Source organism: Podarcis filfolensis (genome assembly GCF_964270895.1).
Source record: "Podarcis filfolensis genome assembly, chromosome: 1".
NCBI lineage: Eukaryota > Metazoa > Chordata > Lepidosauria > Squamata > Lacertidae > Podarcis > Podarcis filfolensis.
The window spans coordinates 82591770-82617972 of NC_139604.1; the positions used below are offsets into that span (position 1 = coordinate 82591770).

The following is a 26203-nucleotide window of genomic DNA, read 5'->3' on the forward strand; positions in this document are numbered from 1 at the left end:
CCACTGCTGTGGGAAGTAACCATGGCTGTGCTCACATTAGCATCTTAAAACACACTGAGGTTGGGATTATTTATTTTGCTTGTTTCAAATCACATCCATTTGTCATTGTACACACCAGTATGATTGGATTGTCTGCTGACTGTCTACACCGGGGCAGAGAGGGAGCATAGAGGTCTTCATATATGGTTAACATTTACAAAATGGATTGGAGCTCATTTGGGGGGAACTGCCTCCAAATGCAGTATTTCATCATCATCATCATCATCATCATCATCATTATTATTTACTTATACCCCGCTCACTCTGGGCAGCTTCCAAAAGAATATTAAAGCACAATAAAACATCAAACATTAAAAACTTCCCTAAACAGGGCTGCCTTCAGATGTCTTCTAAAAGTCAAATAGTTGTTTATTTCCTTGACATCTGGTGGGAGGGCATTCCATAGGGCGGGTGCCACTACTGAGAAGGCCCTCTGCCTGGTTCCCTGTAACCTCACTTCTCGCAGTTAGGGAACCACCAGAAGGCCATCAGAGTTGGACCTCAGTGTCCAGGCTGAATGATGGGGGTGGAGATGCTTCTTCATGTATTCTGGGCCGAGGCTGTTTAGGGCTTTAAAGGTCAGCACCAACACTTTGAACTGTGCTCGGAAAAGTACTGGGAGCCAATGTAGGTCTTTCAGGACTGGTGTTATACGGTCTCAGTGGCCACTCCCAGTCACCAGTGCCGCATTCTGGATTATTTGAAGTTTCCGGGTCACCTTCAAGGGTAGCCCCACGTAGAGTGCATTGCAGTAGTCCAAGCGGGAGATAACCAGAGCATGTACCACTCTGGCGAGACAGTCTGCAGGCAGATAGGGTCTCAGCCTGTGTAGCAGATGGAGCTGGTAGACAGCTGCCCTGGACACAGAAACTACAGGGAGGGATGTGGATAGTAGTTAACATCATGTACACAGCTTCACAAGCCAGTTGTGGGAGAGCACTGAATGAAGAGAAAATGGGAGTGTGTACAAAACCCCAGAGATCCAGGTTCACCCTGTCATCAAAAATCTCTCTGTGTTATGGGTGCTGTAAATAAGGGCTAAGTTAAGTGTTACATAAAATGCTAGGCCACTGGGAAAATGCACTCCCTAGACTGAATTGGTTGGCAAACTGCATCACAGGATTTTGTGATTCACATCTGATTCACCAGCTGTGGCCGTTCCTGAATAGAGATATCCTGGTCTCAGTAATCCATGCTCTGATAACCTTATAATTGTATTATTGCAATGTGTTCTCCAAGAGACTACTCTTGAAAATGATCCAGAAGTTCTGGTATCACAGAATGCCACTGCCATGAGGCGGAGTGAGGTGAGGTCATACAATGCCTATGTTGAAAACACTGCAGCCGTCTGTACTGGGTAGTTGCTGGGATCAATTGATTTAAGTATGCAAAGCCCTAAATGGCTTGGGGTCCAAATACTGAATGTTTCTCAAGATTTTGGAAATTGGTTTGGAAATGGGGGGAAATGTTTTTTTCTTTTTTCTGTAAGCAAGGATACAGAATCATGGCCAACAGGAAATGGGACTGAAATATGTGGAATTGGGTATAAAGCAACAAAGATCTAACAAATAATTATGGACTACCCTTGGAGAAAACTTCACCATACTGGATCAGAGAAGGACAATGATTGACATTTAATGATAATAAACATTGAAGAGCTTCTTTTGGCCTTTTTTTGGGGGAAAGATGAACGTGAAAGGACTGGGAAGTGATGGGTTGAAGATGAAGGCCCTGTGCAAGAGGCAGGGTAAAGAGGATCTCTCAGGCTGAAGGAAAAGGGCAAAGCTCCCAGGTGAAAGTTGGGAGGGTTCACTCTTCCATGTGTGAAATAAGGGTTAAGATTTATATTTGACAGAGGCCTTTGCCATTTCCTTTTATTCTTATTTCTCTTCTTCATTTCCTTCTTTCCCTTCTTTTTGGTTTTTTATTTTTCTTCTCTAGTTTAGTGTGATTTTTATTGTATTTTATGTTGAAAACTTTAATGAAAAATTCATCATAAAAAAATAATCCAGCAGAATGTGCTCAACACTGGATTCACTTATATTCTTTTTTTCTTTTTTACAAATGCAGTTGCAATTATCTTCCTATTAACTGAAACTTAAAGTGAAGAACAAATCAATATAAATAATAACCAGAGTTTATTTCAAAAATATGTTTATCTAACAGTAGCAATGAATTGTCTGGTAAAATATTATCACAACTGTAGCTAAGGAAGGATTTGCATGCCCTGGAACAGCAATAAACCAAGCAACACTTATCCCATGAAGGAAAAGTTCTCAGTGGCTGGATTATGATAATTCAACAGAATGCCATAGCAATTCATTGCATTGATTGGAAGCAAAGTGCACCACAGTTTCTGTATAGCATTGGGGGGGGACTCCCCAAAGCCTAATAATACAGTCCTAATAAGATCTGTAACTGTGACATCTGTGACTCCATGGATCTCTTCATAAACACACCCACAGCCCAACTGGTAGTTTAACCAGATGCCTCTTATACAACTGTCTGTCTTCTCTCTTTCTCTCATATATATGAGTGTGTGTTTGTGTGTGTGTGGTGTGTGTGTGTGTGTGTGTGTGTGTGAGAGAGAGAGAGAGAGAGAGAGAGAGCCGTAAAATGGAATCACCCACACACTATATCATCTATCTATTATATATCTGCCTATCTATCATCTATATATCTATAATCTTCTGAACAGTGAACGGAAATAAAAAGGAAAGGAAAAAAATTCAATTCATTATTGAATATGATAATACTGCTTGGCTCCACAGCATATCTACACAAGTTTTATGGCAACACAACATATTCCTGCTGCAGGAATTGTATGGATAAACATTTGCTGTCACCTGACTGCGGAGGGCGTGAAGTAGTTTTCAAACTATAGAACCATTTCTTCCTACTATCCTTGTATCCTCTGAGCTGAAGCATAACAATCTAATATAATAATAAAGATGTTCCCCACCCTTCATCAGTCTTGCCATCTTCACTATTCACTAAGCTACAGGGATGGTCTGAAAATTGTTTTGATGTGTTCTCTTTGGTGCACACAAAAGATTATCCATGTTTTGATATGTCGCAGGAGTGCAATGCATTGTCAGACGGCTTTTGAAAATTTAAGTTTTGTTAATTTTGAAATTTTCCAGCTGACAGCAAGCAATCTATTGATTATTCCCTTTCTCGGAGTGAGGGCAGAGTAGAAGAACAGAGACTGAGAGTGAAAAATGTGGCTGAAGCTTATGCAGTGTTGGTATTGCGGAGAGCAAAGATTCAGATCCCCAATAGCCTGAATTGAGGCAATAACCTAGCCCATATGCTGGTGAAATATTAAGGGGTGAAAGGCAGAGTCAAGCCCACTGCTATTGGTATGCCCCAATGCCATCAGTGAATGCCTTGCATTCCTGGCCAGCAAACCACAGAACCCAACCTCAATAACAAGTTCACTCCAGAAATCAGTTGGTTACTGTTTCACTTCCCCTGTAGGAAACTTTGTCTTCTTAGATAACAGCTTACTTTACACCAGTAGGAGATGGGGACAGAAGATGAAGAGAAGGGAGGTCTAAAGTTAGGCAGGTGCCCCTGTTCTAACCGGGACGCAGGTGGCGCTGTGGGTTAAACCACAGAGCCTAGGACTTGCTGATCAGAAGGTCGGCGGTTCGAATCCCCACGATGGGATGAGCTCCTGTTGCTCAGTCCCAGTTCCTGCCAACCTAGCAGTTCAAAAATACGTCAAAGTGCAAGTAGATAAATAGGTACCGCTCCGGAGGGAAGGTAAACGGCGTTTCCATGCACTGCTCTGGTTCGCCAGAAGCGGCTTAGTCATGCTGGCCACATGACCCGGAAGCTGTACGCTGGCTCCCTCGGCCAGTAAAGCGAGATGAGCGCCGCAACCCCAGAGTCGGTCACGACTGGACCTAATGGTCAAGGGTACCTTTACCTGTTCTAACCATTTTAACATGGGAGTGTCTCCACTTAGACTGGAGAGGGATGCCTCTTCTCAGCCATCCTGCGCGATGGGGGCAAGGACCAGTGAACTGAGCGGAGCAATAGCCGATGATGGGACCACTCTCAGCCTCACCATATGGCTAAACTGCAGGCTTCATGACAGGTGGTTAGGCTAAAGTGTGAGCATCTGAGAGACAATTGTGGCATGGATTGGCAAACAAATTCATTGGGTAACTGGAGAGCAGAAAACACGCACGCATATTCTAACATCTCTAGCTCAGTTTGCTGTAACTGTATGTAACATGAAGGTTACAACATAATTTATTAACTCTGATTCTGGCTTCTTCCCAGTATATATTTCCACAGCTTCCTTACCATCTGCAAGCTTACAGTTTCCTTAGCAGAGTGCCCGAGACGTTTGTAAATTCTGGTAACCAAACTGCTTTCACAGCATTTGCTAGCTAACGCTCTCCAGAATAGTTGCACACTTCCTTTTGTTTTGATGAACTGCAGCCAGTTTGTTTGTTTTTTTGTTTTCTTTTTTAGAAGAAAAAAATCTATCAAGATTACAGGGTATAATGTTTGTAGCTACAGGAAGCTGTATGATAAAAACAAATATGTATCCTGAAGGGCAATTAAAGTGAGCCTACAGACACATTGGAAGCGCCATATAGTATTTGAGAAATCAACAAGCAGTGATTCCAACTTGTTGATCCAAGAAATAAACCTATGTTCAGAAATGTTTAGGTGTTTGGGCAATTTTGCAGAGTACTCCAGAGGATATTCCATAAGTTTTACCATGAAGCTATTGAAGGGGTATTCCAGTGGCGTAGCTAGCTGTTCGAGTGCCCGGTGTGGCACACACGTCCTGCAGCCGGGGGGGGGGGGGGTGAGCCACCCATGGGGGTGGGGCACTCTGTGTGGAGCCTCTCCCTCAGCTTTAGGGTGGCTGAGGGTGAGGCAGTGGGCAGACGTAAGCCCCACACTGCCATTTCAGGCAGCACAGAGCCTGCAGGCGCCCAAGCCACCACGTTACTCCCAGGAGAGATGCGTAGCTCGGGCACACTGCAGGCCCCGCTGTAAGTGCCAGCCATGTTTTGTTGTGTTTGTTGACTGAACTAAAAAGTTTCATGAGCCCTTTAAAAAAAACCAAAACACAACTCATATTTTTGTCATTTTGTGATGATACTTGGGCACCCACCACACACCCCCTTCCTCCACCACTGAGGTATTCCAGGACTCTGCAAAGTGGAGAGAAAGCAGCCATCTTTGAACCACATGACATACAAAAGTACTGTTGTATAGGAGGGAGGTTCACCCATATACCCAGCATTGTGGTATATTATAAAGTCACACAGTTGTACTTTCCCTAGACAGTTAGGGAAACCTCCACTAAGAATGGGAAGGGAATGCTTTTCTTTGCTTTGTTCTGGTTTTTTCCAACATATGTACATACCCTATCAGACATTCCTGAACTTGCTTGCAGATCAAAATGCAACTCCAAGTTAGATTTCACACTTCTCTGGATTTTACAATGCAGTCTTGGTGTTCAAAAGGTGCACATATTAAATGTGTATTTTATGTAAAAGATGCATACAAAATGTAAATTTTATACAGAAGTGCAAGAACTACAAGATTCACTTTGTATCTGTGTTTGAAAGCAGGGTGATCTATTTTGGATATAGTATCATAGTCAAATAAGTCCAGGGGCTATTGTGCTATGTGGCAACAAAGAAGAAGCCTTTCAGTTGTGGCTCCCTGATTATGGAATGCTGTTTCCTTTGAGCTCTCCAGGGACATTGCCTGGGAGTTCGTGTTGTGCCTCTGATACGACTTCTGGTAGAAAACTAGAAGTTGTGTTGGAGCCCTGTGGTGTGGGACACAAAAAAAATGGGGGGTCCAGGCCCCCAAAGTTGCACCAGTGTTGTAGTCTAAGGAGGGCAAGACATTGGTTACTTTTGACAGAAATTAAACCGAGGTGGTAAGAAAAATGTAGAAAATGAGGACTCCAGAACAGAAAGGCAAAAATAAAAATAAAAATAAAATGTGCCAAGTGCCAGGAAATTTATTCCAGGAAGAACTGAACATTTTGTGTGTGTAAGACAAACACACAGAGAGATATCAGAAATAGTAGTTTTGGAGAGGTTGGATGAAGGAATACAGTCAAAATAGAACGCACCGGCCCATAGGACGCACCTAGTTTTTTGGGGGGGAAATAAAGGGGGAAAAATTATTCCCCCCCCCAGCTGCGGATATCTGCCTGAAGCGTGGGACACTCTGCTTCAGCGCGCCCCGCACTCTGGGCAAGCAGGCTGCTATCCGCAGCCTAGGGAGCCTTGCGGGAACTCCCGCAGGGCTCCCTGGGCTGCGGATGTCTGCCCGAAGCACGGGGCGCTCTGCTTCAGCGTGCCCCGTGCTCCGTGCAGCAGGCTGCTATCTGCAGCCTAGGGAGCCCTGTGGGAACTCCCACAGGCTCCCCAGGCTTGCTGATAGCTTCCTGAAGCCTGGAGAGCGAGAGGGTTCAGTGCACACCGACCCCTCTCGCTCTCCACGCTTCAGCGAAAGCCTGCATTCGCCCCATAGGATGCACACAGATTTCCCCTTCATTTTTGGAGGGGGGAAAGTGTGTCCTATAGGGCGAAAAATACGGTACTTGAAAGTTCAGAAGAGAGATGCAAAAGTGATGATCACTCTAAAAAAAGTAATGATCTGTTGTCTTGAATTTGAAGATGGCTGAAACTAGTAAAAGCACAGAAGACACCCAGGAAGAACTTAACAAGAACTTGAAAAGTAAGGCAGAAGTTATAATGGAATAAAGACAAAAGTGAGAATTATGGTTAAAAAAAGAGATAGCATGACTATTTTGAAAGATTGCATTTCAAAGGCACAATACTTACTGTAAGGCCGTAGGGCAGGCATAGGCAAACTCAGCCCTCCAGATGTTTTGGGACTACAACTCCCATCATCCCTAGCTAACAGGACCAGTGGTCAGGCACGATGGGAATTGTAGTTCCAAAACATCTGGAGGGTCGAGTTTGCTATGCCTGCCTTAGGGGCTTCTGAGTGCAGTGCAGTGCAGTGCAGTGGTGGCTGGTGCTCATTGGGACTGGTAGGGTCGAAGGCAGAAAGGCCAACACTAGGTGGATCCAGAGCAAATGGCGGCTTTCTGTAGCAATCCCCTCCTCACCAGCAAACTCTATTGCGGCAACTCAAGAAATCAATAGTTGCTTTGTTGTTCTTGCTGTCAAAGCCCTTCATGCCATATACAGCCTCCTTTGTTCTTTCAGAGAGCAGGTGACAGGCAGAGCCAACTAAGCCTAGTTTTGCCTCCATCCCGTTCCCTCTTGAGGCAACACAGAGATAAAGGTGGACGAGGAAGGTAACAGACAGGGGCACCTCCTGTCCTGGATGGAAATAAGCAGCCAGCCAGGTGGAGGCTGGTTGAAGGCAGCCAGCGGTTGGCGGGGCAGCACCCTGTTTGCACAAATGGTCTAACCTCCACTAGTGCAGGGAACATACAGCCTCATAAACAGAGCAATAGAAAATGGGGCATACTGGGAGTGACGATGGAGATACTGCATTCTCTCTGCCCCTAAGCCTCTCTTCTCCACTGACATTCCCCAGGAACTGGTATAACTCTACACCTGTCCTAAAGCTGGCATAGTTGATTCCTTTTCCTTGCCACTGCAGTAAATGGGATGTAAACCAGGACATGGTGCCTGGTCTTCCTCCCATCCAACAGCAAAACAGCAAAACAGCAAAACAGCAGCACAACAGATACTACAGTTCCTCTACTAATGGTTCTTCCCCTCCTCAACATAATCTCCTCTGTAATCTTTTTTAAACCATTAATTCATTAGAAGCCTTCAGGTAAATTATTTTTCAAAAGTAAAATGTCAATTAAAAAAGGGGGAAGTGATATATCCGGCACAACTTTAAATTCATGAAAAAATATTGAAAAGAAGTAAAGCAAAAGAATTAGGAATGTATTTTTTTAAAGGGGGGTGTTGGGAAAGTGTGGAATCTCAGCTATTTATTTATACTCACTTTATTCCTTTATTTCCTCCCTCTTCAGCCTGATTTTAATATAAACCAAGCCAGTCAGTTTCAGGATGCAATCCTACATTCACTTTGTAGCACACAACCTAAATGCACAGCTGCATGTTCTTGCTCCAGACTGAAGAAAATGGATACAGCACTCTCCAAGGACAAGGACTCTTCCGCTAGAAACACTACATACTACAAATGAGTAAACAACTAGATATGGAGGGTTATTTATATATGTTAGAAAGACAATACCTGACTTTTGGCAATGGAACACCTCAGAAAAGTGACATGAAGAGAGGCAGGACTACTTCCAACCAGTGAAATCATTGAAGTCATTCCTGAACTGTATTACTTCAGACTACAAAAGCTGGGTTGTGTGAGTGAGGGCTCTTTCATGTGCACATATTATGGGTTAGGTTTAGAAATATTGATGTTTCCTTGCCTATTATTTCAACAATAAGTGGTCTCAAATGCTTTCAATAAATTGTTGTCAGCTCGCAGAATAAGAAGGAACTGTGCCAACCTATACAAGTCTACTCAAAAGCAAGTCTTGCTGAGTTCACTGGGGCTTTTCTCCTTTATTTCCGTGTGTGTGTGTGTGTGTGTGTGTGTGTGTGTGTGTAAGGGACTGCAAGGGTCATTTACTCCACCCCCCCCTGCAATGCAGGAATCTTTTGCCCAACATGGGCCTCAAACCCACGACCCTCAGAATATATTTGCTTATTGATATATATGGAGGAGCATTCAGTTATGCTGCCTAGCATTTACCACAAGCAGTTCTACCACTTCATTTGCTGTTCGTGTGAACTACACCAGACAGAATGAGAGACAAAGACATGGGAGGAAAGGTGGAGGGAAAACCTCTGTGAATATGTGTCTGGGGAAACCTGACAAAAATACAGAAGAACCCTATCAAGAGAAAAAGGTTCATGGCACAACTAGATAATAACTTCTTCTTCCACATATGCTGTAGGTGCAGTTTCCTGTATTCTTTTCAAGTATTCACAGATGAAAGTTGGTGCCGTTTCACAGTAGTTTTAAAGACACTTTCATTTCAGTCTTCTATTTTCGGGTGCTTATAGATTTTGAAATAAATTACCCTCTAGGCTTGAACTTTCTTCCTCTTATTCTAAGCCCCAAAGGTGGTAACAGTTTCAGGAGAGCTGACAAAATTCCATTTGGCAATTTTTTTTCAGAGGCTCTGATATGAGGGTAGAGAAGGGGGATAATACTGTTTTCTCAGCATGCCAGATATTTGGGAGCCTTTTCTCTCTTTCTTCTCGTGTAAGAAAAAAGTGAACAAACAAAAATGGTGTCCCTCTTTGAACTGCGATACTTGGCACATGTTTCATCCTCATCAAGTGCCAACACAAACCTGGGAAACAACTTGGTTTGTCATAAATAGCTTCATGCTCAAATCAGTAGAGTAGGCATGTGGGCTGCTTTTCAAGGAATGAATATGACAGCAGGCACAAAGTCAGTTCTCAACTATGGATCTCCAGGATGAGGAAGAGTTGTAATCCAGTGATAGAGCACATGGTTTACAGGCAAAAGGTGTCTGTTAGCTTGGAAAGATCTCAAAGTTGGCCCTATCCATCTGGTTTTAATATTCACATGTATTTAACAATGGCATGGGGTCTCTTAATGGAGAGCTGCTTCTCATGTTGCTGTATGTGTGTGAGAGAGGGGAGTGGTTGTCAATATCTGACTGAACAGGAACAATCATGATGATCCATTATTTTTTTCATTTCCTTAGGCATGCCTGAAAGATTCCTTGTTATTCACAATGTTACTAGACCATCACATACAAAGGAACGTAATGACAACTCAGGTATTTAGCTGTGGGGGTGGGGGGCGGGAATAAGAGATACCTATGCAACCACATCACAGTTCAAATTTAGTGTGTTACTGAAATCATTCCTAGGCAAATTGTTCAGATACTGTACAGTTATTTCCCTCTCAGTCTGCACATAATTCCCCCAATCCAAAGAATGCCATCTCCCCAGGCTTGCTTTCTTCTCTCTGTCTCACCCTACAAAGCACAACTGTTGTTCATCTTTGCTCCGCCAACACTACCACCCTCAACAACACAACAAAGGTCTCCTGCTCTTCAGCCAATCTTCTTATTCTCCATTGTCACTGAGTCAGGCTTGATAACACTGTGCCACATCTGTCAATTAACTCCATCTTTAAATGCACTGATCTCATGAAAGGAACAACAACAACACTTATTCAGACAACACACAACATTTTCCTTCCCCTTTGTTGAATGTGTTTACAGGATATTTGCTATTTATTTCATGCATCTAGTGAAGAAAGTTCTGGCTTACATATAGAGCATACCGCAACAAATGTATTAACACTTTAGAAGTGCCATCATTGTACATGTGTACTCAGAAATGAGACCCATCCAGTTCAATGGGACTTGCTCCTAGATGTACAGGACTGCAGCACTAGGTTATCTTAGCATGCAACAGATGAACACAGTTACTCTCCCAGAATTCATGAATTCATCTTCTCTTAATTCATCTTCTCACATTATGGTGTGCATGCTGCTATTTCTTTCTCAATGTGACAAACTTTCAGATACACCTTCAAGACATAATTGTTGTGATGCCAAATAAAAGTGCAGAAATGCCAGTTTAAAATGTTTGCACAAAAAGAAAAGCAATCATCATGTATCACCATCGTTAACTGTAAAGAGGGAACATGGATATATTCCACACCCAGAAGATTTTTGAGAATAAGATCTCAAAAGTTATGCGGGTACCATCAGAGGCTGTTCAAAATAAAGTTGCGCCCTCACATATCCCCGAGAATGGAGCTGAGGTTTTATGTGGAAAATGAGAGCTCACCTATATATCCTCCCCTGTTGGTTTATTTTCAAATTTAGATCAGCCTTACCTTAAGAAATCATTTTGGATGCTTGCACTGAAGTGACAGTCGGCACGATAAAAAATATGACGGCTGGTGATGAAGGTGACATTGGTCCTGCAGGAAAAGAGACATGGATATTACAGATTATCAAAAATGCATGTGTCTTGGGTAGCTAAATGGAAATCAGGGAAGATAGATTCATCTGTTATATGAAGGTATGTCAGTTTAGTCGAGGCAGAAATTGTGGGTTGGAGGCAATGATGGAGTAGGGTGTATGGGGTGTTAGGGCAGTGGCAGTACCACTGGTGGAGGACGCGCCATGCTCCTTCTGCCATAGTTTGTCCACCATTGGTCCCCACCCTGCACTCAGCTCTCACCTGTGGCTCCTAGAACTGTCGGCGTGAGACAGCAGCCACACCCCAGGAAAGAGCTTCGACTGGCGACTAAACCAGGTGAAGCTAGCCAGTGGCATACGCACTGCCCAAGCTTGCGCCCCAAGGAGGTCATTTTGGTGCTGCTAACACAGCAGTCTGACTTTACCCCCTGGAGGCACACTCCACTGTTTCTCAAGACAGACAGATGCCAACAGTGGCAAAACACAGTCATTGCTCAGTGTGGTAGAAATATGGACCTACATACAAGATACACATTGATCGACCCACATGTAGGTGAGGAATCATATAATTATTTGCTGCCTTAGAGTTTTAATTTGATTCAACACATGTAATTATTATTAATATTTTTTATTTTCAGTTGTTTTCCCGGAGAAACGTCGAAAATAACAGGATATATTTATCCGAAAGTTTTCAAACTTACACAACCCTTTAAAAATTAGGTAAGGAACTAAATGATATATAATACTGTTTTATAATTTGTGACTGTTTTGTAATTTATGGTAATTTAGAATTTAAATGTATTTTCATGTAATATTTGATGCTTCCAGCTGATGAAGGTGAATACATCAAAACAGGGCCCTGTCCTGGTTTCTGACTTCTGCTCAATGATTGAAACTAAGACCTCCACGCCGAATCTGACTACGGACTAACATAAACTTATCTCTATTCATAAACTCTTATCTCTAATTCTGTAACGAATTATTGTGTTATACATATCTTTATGAGTTTGAGTTTGTAATCTCTATTTGAATTTGTAATCCTTGTCAGAATACATACTTTTGAATGGATTAGTTTTTGTTACTATTGACCATTGATTTGTGTGTAGGGACCACTCCCACTATCGAAACTTATATTGGCCTGCGTTCTTGGTGTGCTTTTTTCTTGATGCATAGCAATAGCCGGCAATTTGCCCAGCAAACTGCCTCACCACTCCAATTTTCAATAGCTCGGGTTGTAAGATGCAACTTGTTTACGAGTTCTGCCTTGCAGTGAGCCTCTCGCAAACCAAATCTACATTCTCATTTTTCATCCAGAGATGACTTCAGCACATGGTTAAAGAGACATGAATATTCCAGAATATCTCCATATGTCAATTTACTACCACAGGCTAGGTTCAGACAACTTCTGGAAATTTTTAAAAATATGTGATGAATCATTGTTTGGAGAACTGTTGAGACAGTTGCACCACCCCACCCACACGATGAAATCCACTTGGGTTGACTTCACCCTGTCAAAATGGGTTTGTCACTGATCAGATGTAAAAAGGAAGAATGCCCTTGAAAATTTCTCCACCCAAACCAAGTGCTGTCGCATCTGATAGCAAGGGGGTGCAATGTGTAGAGTAAGAGATGCTGTACTCCTTTGATAGTCAGCTGTTGAGCAGTGTAGGAGAAGGCAAAGAGATTTTCCCCAATAAAATGAAAAATGTTCATTTTTTTAGAAAAGGAAAAGAAACAAGAAACAAGGCAGCACAGTGAAAATAATGCAAAGCATGCATACTATATATGTAATTAACTTGTAAGACATCTTTTAACTCTGCACTCTCTGCTACTGATATGATAGAGGCTCATTAGTCCACTCACAAAAAATGTGTGCCTGAGGTCAGGGCATCAAGGACTTCCTTGGAAACCTCTGGAGAAGCAAACGTTTAAGCAGACTTTCTCATGCAATAGGTTTGGTTTCAGTAGTCTAATATATGTGATTTAATCTCGGGTACTACTAAGTGAAAGGTTTCATTTTGTTTCATTTTGTTTTGTTTCACAGGAGGAGCAAAGCTTCACCAACCCCATATTTTAGTGCTGGCTGTAGCTCGTACTTCTGAAACACAGATTATCTCCTTTTAAATATGTAAACATTATCGACACAAACAACCACAAGGAAGGTTTAAAGATGCATGAGTAAGAATATATACACCGTCTACCTCTTCTTCTTTTTTAAGGTAAGAAAGAGCAAGAGACAAGGCCCCAGCCCACCCCTCAAAAATATGAAACCAAAATTGATTTTGGTGCTTTAGCTGGCCTAATAAAAAATATTGCCCTACTATTGATAATGGAGGAAAGTTCTCTCACAAAAGCCACTGCATCAGCAATTTGGAAGGCTTAATTCAGTCTGGAAGGGTTTCTGCACCTGTAATTTTTACCCAAAGTGGGGGGATGTACAGCCATTTTTAGATTTCCTGGTTATAGTGAATGGGTAACACATTTTAGAACCCAAAACACAGGCTGAAGGTGAGGGCAGCCAGGAAGACCTGACAAGTAATGTGAAGTCAGTGCCAGACCAAAACATTTTACTGTTGAAAATGGAGCCCAGATGCCTTCTTCGTGCTGAACCCAACATTTTGAAGTCTTGGTGCGCCAACAAGACTCCATCCTTGCATTCATCCTTCCTCTCTCATGGCACCACCTGAAGCAGATTGCTTCACTTTACTCCGTGGTAGAATTGGCCAAGTGTGAAATATGCTGGTCCTGTGAAATCCTTGTCACTACTGTGTTTCTGAATGCATTCAAAGCACAATGGGAGATACAGGTCTCATGCTGCGCATGCTGAACACTACCTGAGTGTTTCTGAATGAATGTCAGCACAAACCATATCACCCTAATGACACCAGTCCTGTCAAGGTAAGTTCTCATTCTGTGAGGATATCCAACTAAACAAGCTGCTATCATGCCAGGATAAGTGGGAGTCCATGTACAATGAGATTGTGATTCAGTAGTTTTACCACTGGGGGTGAGCAAAAGGACTTGGCATGTCAGACATGTAGCAGAACCTTTTCTTTGATACTGTCTTGGAAGATTCAAATTTAATTCAAAGAGCCTGGAGCAATTTAAAGATGGAAAGAAGGTCAGATACTAAATGCCCCCTTACCTGCATGAATTTTTTTTTTACAAGCACTATTATCACTGTGCGTTCTGACTGCAGTCAGATTAATTAACAACTATGTCATGTGTTCTGTCCTGTGGGGCTAGATTGTTCCCATATATGCCTTCAAAGAAGAAAGAGAACACTCAGATCCTACACCAAAGTACCTCAAATCCTATTCATTATGACAAGAATCACCAACAACAAGCAATGTATAATGCAAGGAAATTTGTGTCATAAGTGATTGTGGTCATGGATTTTGTTTTCTGCAGTTGACAGATAATTTATTACGGTCAAAGACCAGCTCACATAACATAACACAATAAAAACAACATTAATAAAGATAAAATATACAATCGGAGCAGATTGCAGCAATAGCTCATGAGTTAAAAGTGATATATATAAATACACCCGTACAACTGAGATTTGGACTACCATAAAAAACTGATCTTGAGGCGCCCCAAAGGGCGACTTCAGCATTTCCCTAGTAAGCTATTTTATTCTAGAGGATGATCTGTGCCTACAAATCTGGGTGCAGAATCTGCCTACCAGCCAGGTCATCTTATGATCTTTGCCTAAGAGGAGAGAATTAAGTTTAGACTTGTCTGAAAGATCAGCGAGCCTCTTCAGCAAAGGATCAATGGTGTCTCTACGTATCTCAACATAAAAAGGACATCTAAAAAATATATGTTTGAGGCTTCCTATTTCCCCTAATGGGCAGGTGCAAAGTCTCTGTGTGTACGGGACCCTTCTATAGGAGCCTTCCAGAACCGGTGAGGGCAAGGCTGAGCTTCTAGCAAGAGTAAAAGCCCTTCTTAGGTTTGTGGATGTGAGGAAATAGAGATATGCTGCTGGAGCGGCTACGTATCTCCCATTTTCTGCAGTAGTTAAATAGATTACTAGACAAGCAGTTTCCTGCTTGGTTGTTTGAGGCCTGCAGAGATGGGACAAAATGTACTGGCACCAGTTGGAATCACACGGTTTGGCAGGCAGCAGAAACCAGCAGCTAGACAACTGTAGGAGAATGGGTGAAGGCCATCTGGAGACAATAAAGATAAGAGAGGAAGCATTCCCTGGACACAGTCTGCAGGACCACAAATAGCTCCAAGGCAGACACCTTGCTCTGACAACTTTCAGAGCCAAATTGAAGCCTTATGTCATGGTGTACACCCTGATGACTGCACAAAGGCTTACCACTCATAAGAACAGGAGTCTTGCTGATTCAGACCACAAAGGCTGATTGAATCCAGCATTCTATTCTCATAGCGGCCAACCAGATACCTATCAGAAGCCCACAAGCTACACAGGAGTGCCACTAATATTCCTCACCAACTGCCATTAAGGGGTATTCTTAGTCCAAGTTGGGACTATCTTTACCTTGTGGTAGCAAATTCCATAGTTTCATCTGCCTTTAACCATTGTGTTTTGCTGGATGACCTCAGATTCTAGTATCATGAAAGGGGGAAACTTCACTTTCTACACACCATGCATAATTTTACACACCTCTCTCATGTCCCTCATTTGCCTTTTTTAAAAGCTTAAAACTCAACAAAGGTTATAGCGTTTACCTCATAGAGTTGTCGTCCTTTTCTGCATCTTTCCCAGCACTGCAATATTTTTTGGTTACCAGAAGTGCACACAGTATTGCTCACTACTGAGGGAATTAAATGCAATAATAATTATATGTGTTTGTAGGAGGAGGGGTTATTGGTTTTGTATTGATATTGTTCTCATTTTTATTATTCATTTGTGTTCTCCTTTCATCTGTTGTCAACCACTCTGCGGTCTTCGAATGATGGGTGGTATACAAATTTAATAAATAATAAACACTAATAAGAAATGTAAAGGCACAGGGGGGCAGATTCTATGGTAGAAAGTGAAGATTCAATGTGTAGCTGACGACAGCAGGGAGAGACAAAAGAGAAATTTTCCTTTCCCCCCTGTGCATTACAGTGGATATGAATATGGGAGGGCAGAAAGGTCAGAGAACAAGGCCTTGAGCAGTGAGGAAAACTCCAAGAAGTTGATAACTCTGGATGATAAGACTAGTGAGTGACAAGGAGTAGGTAAAGGAGGTTAAGTGGTCCTAAGGATATAAGCACATTCTGGTCCCTTCCTACAGAACAGTGTGGGAGTATAAATGATTGCAAAGCAGAGAGTGAGGAGTGAGGGGGAGACAGTACCGCAAGAATAATTCATTCCATGATCTGACATTCATCAGTAACTGTCAAAACAACACCTTGTGCACACACAACAAAACAACACAGAAGAGGGAAGGAAGGCAGAGAACACGTAAATTGCACTGCAGTCTAACGTTAAGCAAGAATAAGCAGGGCAGAATCACACTTAGCAAGAAGCTCCCACTTGTTCTCTTTCTGTCAATCATGGCTGTTGCTCCTATGGCCCCAAAAGAACTCAAGGATGCTCTCCAAGTAGGCTGGAGGGGACCATGTGCCCATCCCAGAAGAGCCATGCTGCAGCGGGACAATAGTGCAACAATGGCAATGGAACTTTCTGGGGCTGGAATTGGAGACCAGGGACACGGGTAGCGCTGTGGGTTAAATAACAGAGCCTAGGACTTGCCAAACAGAAGGTTGGCGGTTCGAATCCCCGCGACGGGGTGAGCTCCCGTTCCTCGGTCCCTGCTCCTGCCAACCTAGCAGTTCGAAAGCATGTCAAAGTGCAAGTAGATAAATAGGTACCATTCCGGCGGGAAGGTAAACGGCGTTTCCGTGTGCTGCTTAGTCATGCTGGCCACATGACCCAGAAGCTGTACGTCGGCCAATAAAGCAAGATGAGTGCCGCAACCCCTAATGGTCAGGGGTCCCTTTACCTTTACTTTACCTTACTAGTTCGAGGTAAGAATAAGTTTCTTCATTGTACCAATGCTCAAACTCTTATCTGGGATCCCTTCAGTGGAAGGCCTCAGAAGCTATGTCACAACTATGTTTCATCACACATTTTTAATGGTGTCAGATTTGAGGCTTCTATAAACTCTGACAATTCATTACTTAAATTTCAAGCAATGGCGGCAAGGAACCTATAAGCAAAATGGAGCCCTCCCAACATGCTTTTAAATCACTTTTATTACTCCCCATCATAGCTGTCAACTTTTCCCTTTTCTTGCGAGGAATCCGATTCAGAATAAGGGAATTTCCCTTTTAAAAAGGGAAACGTTGACAGCTATGCTCCCCATAGCTCCTGATAGTAGCCAGGTCTGAGAGTGGGGGATTAAGCTTCAAGGTGAGCTGTCAAATGAGTCAAGTGAGAAAGTGAACCCATGTCCCTGTTCCTGCTAGAAGACATGATTGCAGAATTTTAAGGCCCAGAGGCTCCATGGAATCAGCTGAAGGAAAAGCAAAAATGAGTATTCAAGGTCAAGATGAAAAAGGGGGAGAGTCAACACACAACAGATCAGTAGATGGGGTAGGCATAAAAAGGAGAAAGGGTAATGACTAGGAACTGTAAAAGCAGAGGTTAAAAACCATTGTCAAGAAGTCAAGTACTATGGAAGGAGGTTACAAAGAAGAGGATAAGGGACTGGTACTGTGTTAATGTGAGATATAGAAAAGGATGTTGGATGCTGGGGGGACATACTGCCTGAGTTTGTTGTGCAGGCTTGAAATGGTCCAATAGTCAACTCAACCTTCCAAGTTTTAAGGTAATGTTTAATTATGGAGACACACAAAGTGCAACATTAATAAGTAAATATTCACAATTCATCTCCAACTTGGAATGGGTTCTAGAAAGAATCCCGTCCTTTGTACATACTGGAGCTTTCTTTCCATTCAAGCACCTCCATGCAATTGCTTTTGGTGGTAAAAGGTATGAGCTGATAAGTCTGGCACTAATAAATTTACAGTGTGGCTTCCCAAATATATGAAACTCCCTGAGCTGTGCCAGTGCAAACAGCATTATGCTCTACTCGGTACAGGCGGTGGGGAGGGGGGGAAAGCCTATGGTTATGGAGACACATAGGACATTGAAATCATTATTAGCTCTGTGCAAGGCTGCTGGCAAAAAGGAAGGTGGTATTATGTAAATCCCTGTGGATCTGAAATAATTTTCCAAGCCTGGCATGATCACCATTCAGTTTTGCCCTCCCCATTTGCCATGCAACTCCCTGACAGTAAATAATGAAATTATTCAGCAGCACTTTCCCGTGCAATCCTGGCTCCTGTTTGGTCCATTTGGATGCTCCATCCATTTCCTGACCTTTTGCATTTTTTGCAGCAGATGTAGGCTGCTACAGTGGGTCTAGCTGGAAGAATCCTCTGAATGGTTGTATTGCCCTAATTTCTGTGCAGTGCAATGCATAGAATATGGTCATAAGAACCTCAAGAATTTCATTTAGGATGCAAGTCAATTCTTTTTTGTTATCTACACTCCTTGCCTAATATTTCCATGCTTCCAATAAAGAAGTGCATGTACATGGGGTGGGGAGTCATAGTTCAACAGCATTAAGAGAAAATGATTCAAAAATATAATCAGCAGGTCAACAAGGCATGCTTTTGTCAAATAATTTAGCTTGCCCTAAGTGAAGTTCTCTGGCCCCCAGCATCTGATGTCAGAGCTTCCTGTTCACATCTATAGTTCAAGCTGTCCTAATTTGGTTTTATGGTTCTATTTTGCATAATATGTGAAAATTACCCAGTTATTCTTCCCTTCTCCATCAGAAGAAATGCTCTAGCAGACAACTCTTCTTTATTCATCTCTCCATCATTCAGGCACTTAGCTATAGATTCATGATATATATTTATGATAATATATATATTAAGAACACAAAGAGCCCCCACTCTCTCAATTTCAGTTTTTCAGACACTAGTTCTAGCTTCCAGCCTGGGCTAAATTGACATATAATGGGGTGCTGGAGTGAGTCTGTGTCTCAAACTTAGGGGAACAATAGGGTGATATTTAATTCAGTTTTACTCAGAAAAGACCCACTGAAATTTAAATTTTTTGTAAGTTAGGTTCTTTAATTTTAATGGGTCTGCTCTGAATATAACTTAGTTGAATTTGTTGTGTGATTTGAGATCTAGAGGCATACATCTATTTTTACATGTCCTGTTTGCATGATTCTTGGCTCTCACAAACAGCTGATAAATCACAAGGGCGGAGAGGGAGGGAGAGAGAGAGAGAGAGAGAGAATCAAGGAAGGAAGGATCATGCCCACAAGTATGTTATCTCAGTAAACATACTATTTTCACATTTCTGTTTCTCGTGGCTGTTTTAAGTTGCTGTCTTCCAGCAATGTTGTACAGCTTTCAACTTTTTACTTCCTCATGTCACAAACAAAATACCAAAACATAAGCATATATTTTAGATGTGTAAGCATTCCATCATTTCCCATTACATACCAATACAGTACCATCAAATTAGGTTAAACTTGAGGCAGAAGTTCCAATGTGTATGATTTCTCCTTTGCAAACAAAAAAACATATCACATCACAATTGCCATTTCTACAACATCTCTCTTTTTCCTGGTAGGTGTCTCCAAGCACAAACCTATTTCATGTGTAAGTACTGGCAATGGTAATGAGATAGTATTGCTCCAGGCTCCAGATTGCTTCACTAAGCATGGGGAGCTTGACTGGAAACAACAGACATTTTGAAAGAATGAAATGCCAACAACCCATCTTGCTAAAATGAATCCTTATTATTCCAACTATAAACTTTGTAAAAGGTCAGCGTGGAAAATCTGTGAGTTTAAAGCGTTCACAAATATGGCAGAATGAGACCTCCTAGTGGTGCAGCAATAAAACTGCTAGAGCATTTGCAAAGCTAAGCAGGGTCCAGCATGGTTTCAAATGAGATTCCTGCATTGCAGGGGGTTGGACTAGATGACCCTCAAGGTACCCTCAACTCTACAGTTCTATGATTCTAAGGCACATGTTCATAGAATCATAGAATTGTAGAGGTGGAAGCGACAATGAGGATCATCTTTTGTCCAACTCGGGGCTTGAAGCAAGTTATCCAGTTGTACTCATGGTTATATATATACTTATTATTACATTTACTGACGTGTTTTTACACAGTCCAACAGTCACTAATGAATTAATGTACCTGGACCTAGTAGAAAGAAAGACCATGGCTGGATTTCCTTCGTGTGCCTCCTCCTTGAGATGTCCGGAGGGTGGCAACACGAGAACGGGCCTTCTCTGCAGTGGCTCCCCATCTGTAGAATGCTCTCCCCAGGGAAGTTCACCTGGTGCCTCCATTATACATCTTTAGGCACCAGACAAAAACGTTCCTTTTACATCTTGATTTTATTCTGTGAACCGCCTTGAGACACATTAGGTATAGGGCAGTATATAAATTCTAATTCTAATTCTAATTCTAATAATTCTAATTCCAATTCCAATTCCAATTCCAATTCCAATTCCAATTCCAATTCTAACTACTACTACTACTACTACTACTACTACTACTACTATTACTATTAAGAACTTGAGCATTATGACTCTCCCATGCCGGGATGTTTGGACTTTCTGAGTCTGGTAATGGGCCGTCAGATGTTTGGAGCTGTGTGGGCTTTTAATTTTGGAGGGAATCTGAAACAGGTGTTTAAATATCACATGGAGTTAAGTCTGGACTATGGAAATGGGGCTGATCTGTTGAAAAGGGTCAAAAATATTACTAAGCTGGAGTTCCTACGAGTGGAAGGAAAATATGAAGAAGAGCCGCGGAAGGGACATGGAAGACTTGAGGGCCTCGGATATAAGGACACCAGGTTAATGTGCTAGATAAAAGGGACAAAAAGGACTGACAAAATCCGGAACCAGGAGGAAGGGACGCTGGATGAAGATTGGATTGTTTTACTTGTTTTTCTTTTATCATTAGGACTGCTTTAAAATAATTGATGAATGCTAGAAAAATGTTGAAATGGAACTACTTGGTTCTAGTAAAAAGGTTTAAAGAATTAGGTTAATGGTATGGTTATGAGAAGTCGGTAAAAATAAGATTTAAGTTTTAAGTTTCAAGGTTTGCTATAAGACAAGATGAAAATAGATTAAGATAATGTAAGGACAAAATATTATGAACTATGGATATGATTTGCTGTGATAATTATTAACCAGGATACAAGAAAGGGGAGGAGGAGGAGGTCAAAGAAAGAAGGTAATGAAAGTTAAAAACTTGAGAATGATGGATGTATTTTTTCTTTCTATTTTTCTATTTTTCTGTTTTGTCTTTTTTTCTTTTTTTTCTTTTTTATAATTTTAAAAAATCTTTAAAATTTTAAGATAAAATAATAATAAAAAATAAAAACCTGAGCATTATGCAATGTGACACTCCAGGAGTTTCTTACAAGACTATGGCCCCTACAGGTCTCTGCATCAATCAGGAAGCTGGAAAGTCCAGATTTTCCTCAATCCTCCACAGAAGAACCTGCTACCACCACCTGCTGATTAACAGTGAGAAGTAGGACCCTCTTTTTATTTGGTTGTGTAATTCAGTACCAGCATGTAGAGTGAAACTGGGTAATCTAGAACTGCCCAGACCAGAGCACATCCATACATTCTGAAACCAGTACAAATAATTATTTTTGGGAAACAGTGTTTCAGTTAGAGTGTGGAACGTCCATGCTACATGAGTGTGGTAACCGTGCCCAAACTGGTGGTTTCCAGACATGGCTGGATTCCAACCCTCTTAAGTCAGACAGAGTGGTCAAGGAGTCAGGGATGCAAAACATCTGCAAGGAACCAGATTTGGAAAGCCTGTGCTATAGGGCAACAGTCTGAAGCTTTTGGGGGGGGGATTGCTATCAGAGTATGTAATGCTGTAATGACAGGACCCTGATTTATTCATTCTTCTTAAACTTTATGTAGGGCTTAAAAGCATAAACGTGAGAACTCACTGAAAACAGGGCTGCTGCGGAAAAGCTCAGGATTGTGGCAGATGTTCTTTGCTGTCCTTGGTACTGAATTTACTGTTGCAAAGCTTTGGTTTGAAGCTCTGTGTGGGGAACGTAATACAGTTTGCGGGGCGGGGGGGCGGGCAAGGATAACATTTTCACTAATCCATATACCAAGGATGTTTTATGAGGAAGACACTTACCATTCTTTTATCTACAGTGTGGGTGGGGGATGCCACACACAGGAATTTTGAATACAGAAGAGGAAGGAGCAACATGAATTCTTTATTCTAATAGGAGGAAATAACATCTGTTAACACAATGCTTACTGACAGCAGTGAAGATATCTCAGAAATTATTAGCCAGGTGTGAGGATGTTTCTGAAATTCTGCAGGTGCAGGCAGTGTACTGCTGCCCTAGCCACATTCCAGCTTCGATAATATCATACTTTCAAAAACCACATCTTGTGAAGTGTAAATTTCCCTGTCAATTTATGCTAGTTAAGTTATGTGGTGTAGCACAGCTGGTACATTATATCTTCTGCTTTTGCATTCCAGCTATGATGTGAGTTACATTTAGGGATGCTGCAAAACTGGACATCAAGTCCCTTTGATATCTCTGCACAAGGCGCTACTCCATGACTGCGTTCTGGAGGTTCTGCACCTTCCCTGATTAGCATGAATGCTGACCATTCTGGCAATGTATAATGACAAAGTATTGATTTCACCATTCAGTATGTATTTATCTATCCCTAACCCATCATTTTTCTATGTTACTGTATTGGTTGTTTTAAGAATTGACTTGTTCAAGTGCAAACTGAATGGCATTTTAATAAGGGAAAATTGGTATTTTAGCACAGACAAAATGAAGGATATTTTAATAATAGGTCCAACTATCTTAATATGAGATACAGTACAAATGAAAAACAACAACACTATATAACTTGATCGTTAAGAATTTTGTGAATACCGCTTCTTTTCCACTGCTGCTAGTTTTGTCTTGATATCATAGTCTAACCTGGAGGAGAAAGAAAACCTGGCCTATAAATCATCACCAGGATCACCATTGCCACTTGCTGCCTACATTGCACATAAGCAGAACAGTTATCACCAGAATCTAGATAGACTCTTTCCTCTCTAGACTTGATAGCTAACGCGTTAGGAAAGAACAAGTAGAAATTCCATGTTTTTCAACTGTTGCTATAGGGCAGGCGTCCTTAACCTCAGCCCTCCAGATGTTTTTGTCCTACAACTCCCATGATCCCTAGCTAGCAGGACCAGTGGTCAGGGATGATGGGAACTGTAGTCTCAAAACATCTGGAGGGCCAAGGTTGAGGAAGCCTGCTATAGGGGAAAAGTTGTGCAAAATGGACTCATTTTTTTTTAATTTACAATTAGCGCTCTTTTAGTATCCCAAGGGTAAGATGTGTCAGGGCATGTGTGCTGGCCTCATCCCATCCACCCCAACTTTCATGTGTTCATTGCAAGGCAAAGAGACAAGCTTATAAGCCCCTTTAGAACTGAGTGCTCAATGCCCCACACCTTCTATAAGCTTAGAACTTTTTAACTCCTGAAGATGGTTATTGTGTATTGAGCTGCATATTACCTGTGTGCCAAATGTCACCTTTCTGTGTTGCACTGGATATTCCTTAACCATTGGGGTTATATTTTGGTTCTTTCTGTAGTCATAAAGAGTTGTAGAAATGTCCATTCTTCAGATTCCCCCACCCCCCAATAGTGATTAGGATTCCTTGAAGCTCTCTAAGTATTTGTCTACCTATCCTCTGTGAAGTAATATATATGCTCTCGGCAATGGTTCAGTCCAAGTTCCCTTATTTCCTTTTATCTCTTGCAAAGTTCTGAAATTGGATGCAGTAGAGGCAAGTCTAATTTCCTATCCTAATGCAAATTCCTATGAAACAACTGAATTTGCATCAGGACTTGAAACTTGAGAATTTTTACACCATCCCTATTTTGTATGCAAAAGCTTTTGGATCCTTCTGGATTAAAGTGAACCCATAAATATGCATTGTTATTAGACACAAGAGATTTTCTTGAATGACATTTAAGGTCATGCCAAAAACAAAGATAGATATAGCGTATGTTAAAAGTAGACTTCAGAAAGAAGTGTTGTAATTTCTTTTCAGTTGATGCAGATATCTTAAAGGTCTCATATATTGGTAGGTAATACTGAAAGTGAATCTCTTTTTATTAAAGAAAAATTCCAAATGCAATCCAAATGAAATGTCAGAAATAACAAGATGCTTTTGGCTCTAAGGAAATGACACAGCACCCGTTTAAGATAGCAGGACTGCGTTATATCATGCTGATAGTGAAATGTGTTAGTTCTGTTTTACAATGTTAAAATTAGAAAGAATTCATTATTATTTTTTTGCAAGAGTCCTAGAGAATCTAGTGGTAAGATCAGGAATAATGAAAAGGTTGGGCTGCCTTAAAATTAATCCATGCATTATTAGAAACCAAAAAAGAAACCAAAAGAGATTAGAACTACGAAACTGAGAACAGCTACATAATACTCCCTTTTCTCATTGTCGTGGCCTGAGAAGGGAGTTTGTCTATACTGGATGGCATGATGCCCATATGATGGCTTATGACATGATTAAAACAACAATTCTCAATAATGTGTACATAAATACAACCCTAATATGAACCATAAAACAGTCACAAAGCCTCCATCAAATTCACTGATAGTGGTGGCTAGAATAACCCCAAATTTTCCCAGCGGTGAGACAATGGGAAGACTTCCTCTAGATCTAAAGACTCAGGCAGGCTGATACAGGAAGAAGCATTTTTTTCAGATACCTGGACCCTGAGTTGTTTAGAGATTGTATGTCAGCATTAACGCCTTACATTCAGCCTGGAAGCAAACAGGCACCTTTGTTGCCTCCTCATGCAATGCCAATGGAACTCCACTGACTTTAACTCTGAAACTGGATTATTATATTTAAAGATTGCCAAAATGTTGAAAGCACTGTAGTTTGCATAGTTTCTCCTCCCCAAAGAAGGGAGAAAACCTATTATTACTTTATGCTATCCAATAAAAGAAGTCAGAATTGATTGGGAGAAAATAAAAAAAGCAAATATTCCCTAAAGGCAACCTGAAATATCAATAAGCTACATTAATACTTTTGAATACTAAAAAAAAAAAAAATCAATGTGTTTTCTAACCTTGGCCAATGGTTCCTCATCCTTTGATTACTCTCAGAACATTATACAACACCTTGGAGTAAAACACAGAATACCTTACACTCCTGCAATCAAAGAGAAACACAAGCAGATAGAATATAACTGTCACCATAACACCTAAATGTTCTCCTAAGATTTATTTTTAAGAAAATGGCAGAGGGAAAAGTCAAATTTTGAATCTTTGTGAAAAGATGAAGCTTCAAAGCAGAACTTGCTAGATTGCTAACATAACAGCAAACCAATGTTCTTCTGTGAAAGAACTCCATCTTTCAGCACATACATCCTTAACTATACAAAAGCATGAGACAACATGACTACCATATTAGCTTTGCTTCCTCAAAATACACATTGCTTTATGTTATAATTTCTTTTTTACATGAATGAAAAGTGTACAGTGGTACCTCAGGTTACAGACGCTTCAGGTTACAGATTCCAGAAATAGTACCTCGGGTTAAGAACTTTGCTTCAGGATGAGAACAGAAATCGTGCTCCGGCGGCACGGCGGCAGCGGGAGGCCCCATTAGCTAAAGTAGTACCTCAGGTTAAGAACAGTTTCGGGTTAAGAACGGACCTCCAGAACAAATTAAGTTCTTAACCCGAGGTACCACTGTAATTGGAAATGGTGACACAATTTTCTAGTCTATACATTTGTTAGTTATTCACATTATTGTGGGCCTAGGCCTTGCATCACATTATTGTGGGCCTAGGCCTTGCAGGAACCCATCAAATATCAATTTCTGATGGGAAGCAGTTCACATGGTCAAGAAGATACCGGATAGTGTCTAGCTGACAGTCATGTGCAAGAAAAGGAGAACTCGGGTAAAACTTAGGAAAGGTTGTCATGACTCACAGAAACTGGGTCACCACCAGTATTCCAAGCACTAGAACCAGGTAGGAATAAAAAGTATATAGCAGAGTGGAATAAACAATAGTGTTCCTCAAGGATCTGTGTTGCTACTGGGGCAGATTAAATCACAACGAGGTGA

General features: G+C 41.4%; 1 protein-coding gene across 2 annotated transcripts in view; it reads right to left on the bottom strand.

The window, feature by feature from the left end:
• The window catches only part of LRRC4C (leucine rich repeat containing 4C), a 611872-nt gene that overhangs the window by 148445 nt on the left and 437224 nt on the right, over positions 1–26203 (bottom strand). For both annotated transcript variants that reach the window (XM_083602191.1, XM_083602188.1), the window contains exon 4: positions 10933–11019. The gene's annotated coding sequence lies outside the window, so the exon portion shown is untranslated. The remainder of the gene's footprint in view (positions 1–10932; positions 11020–26203) is intronic.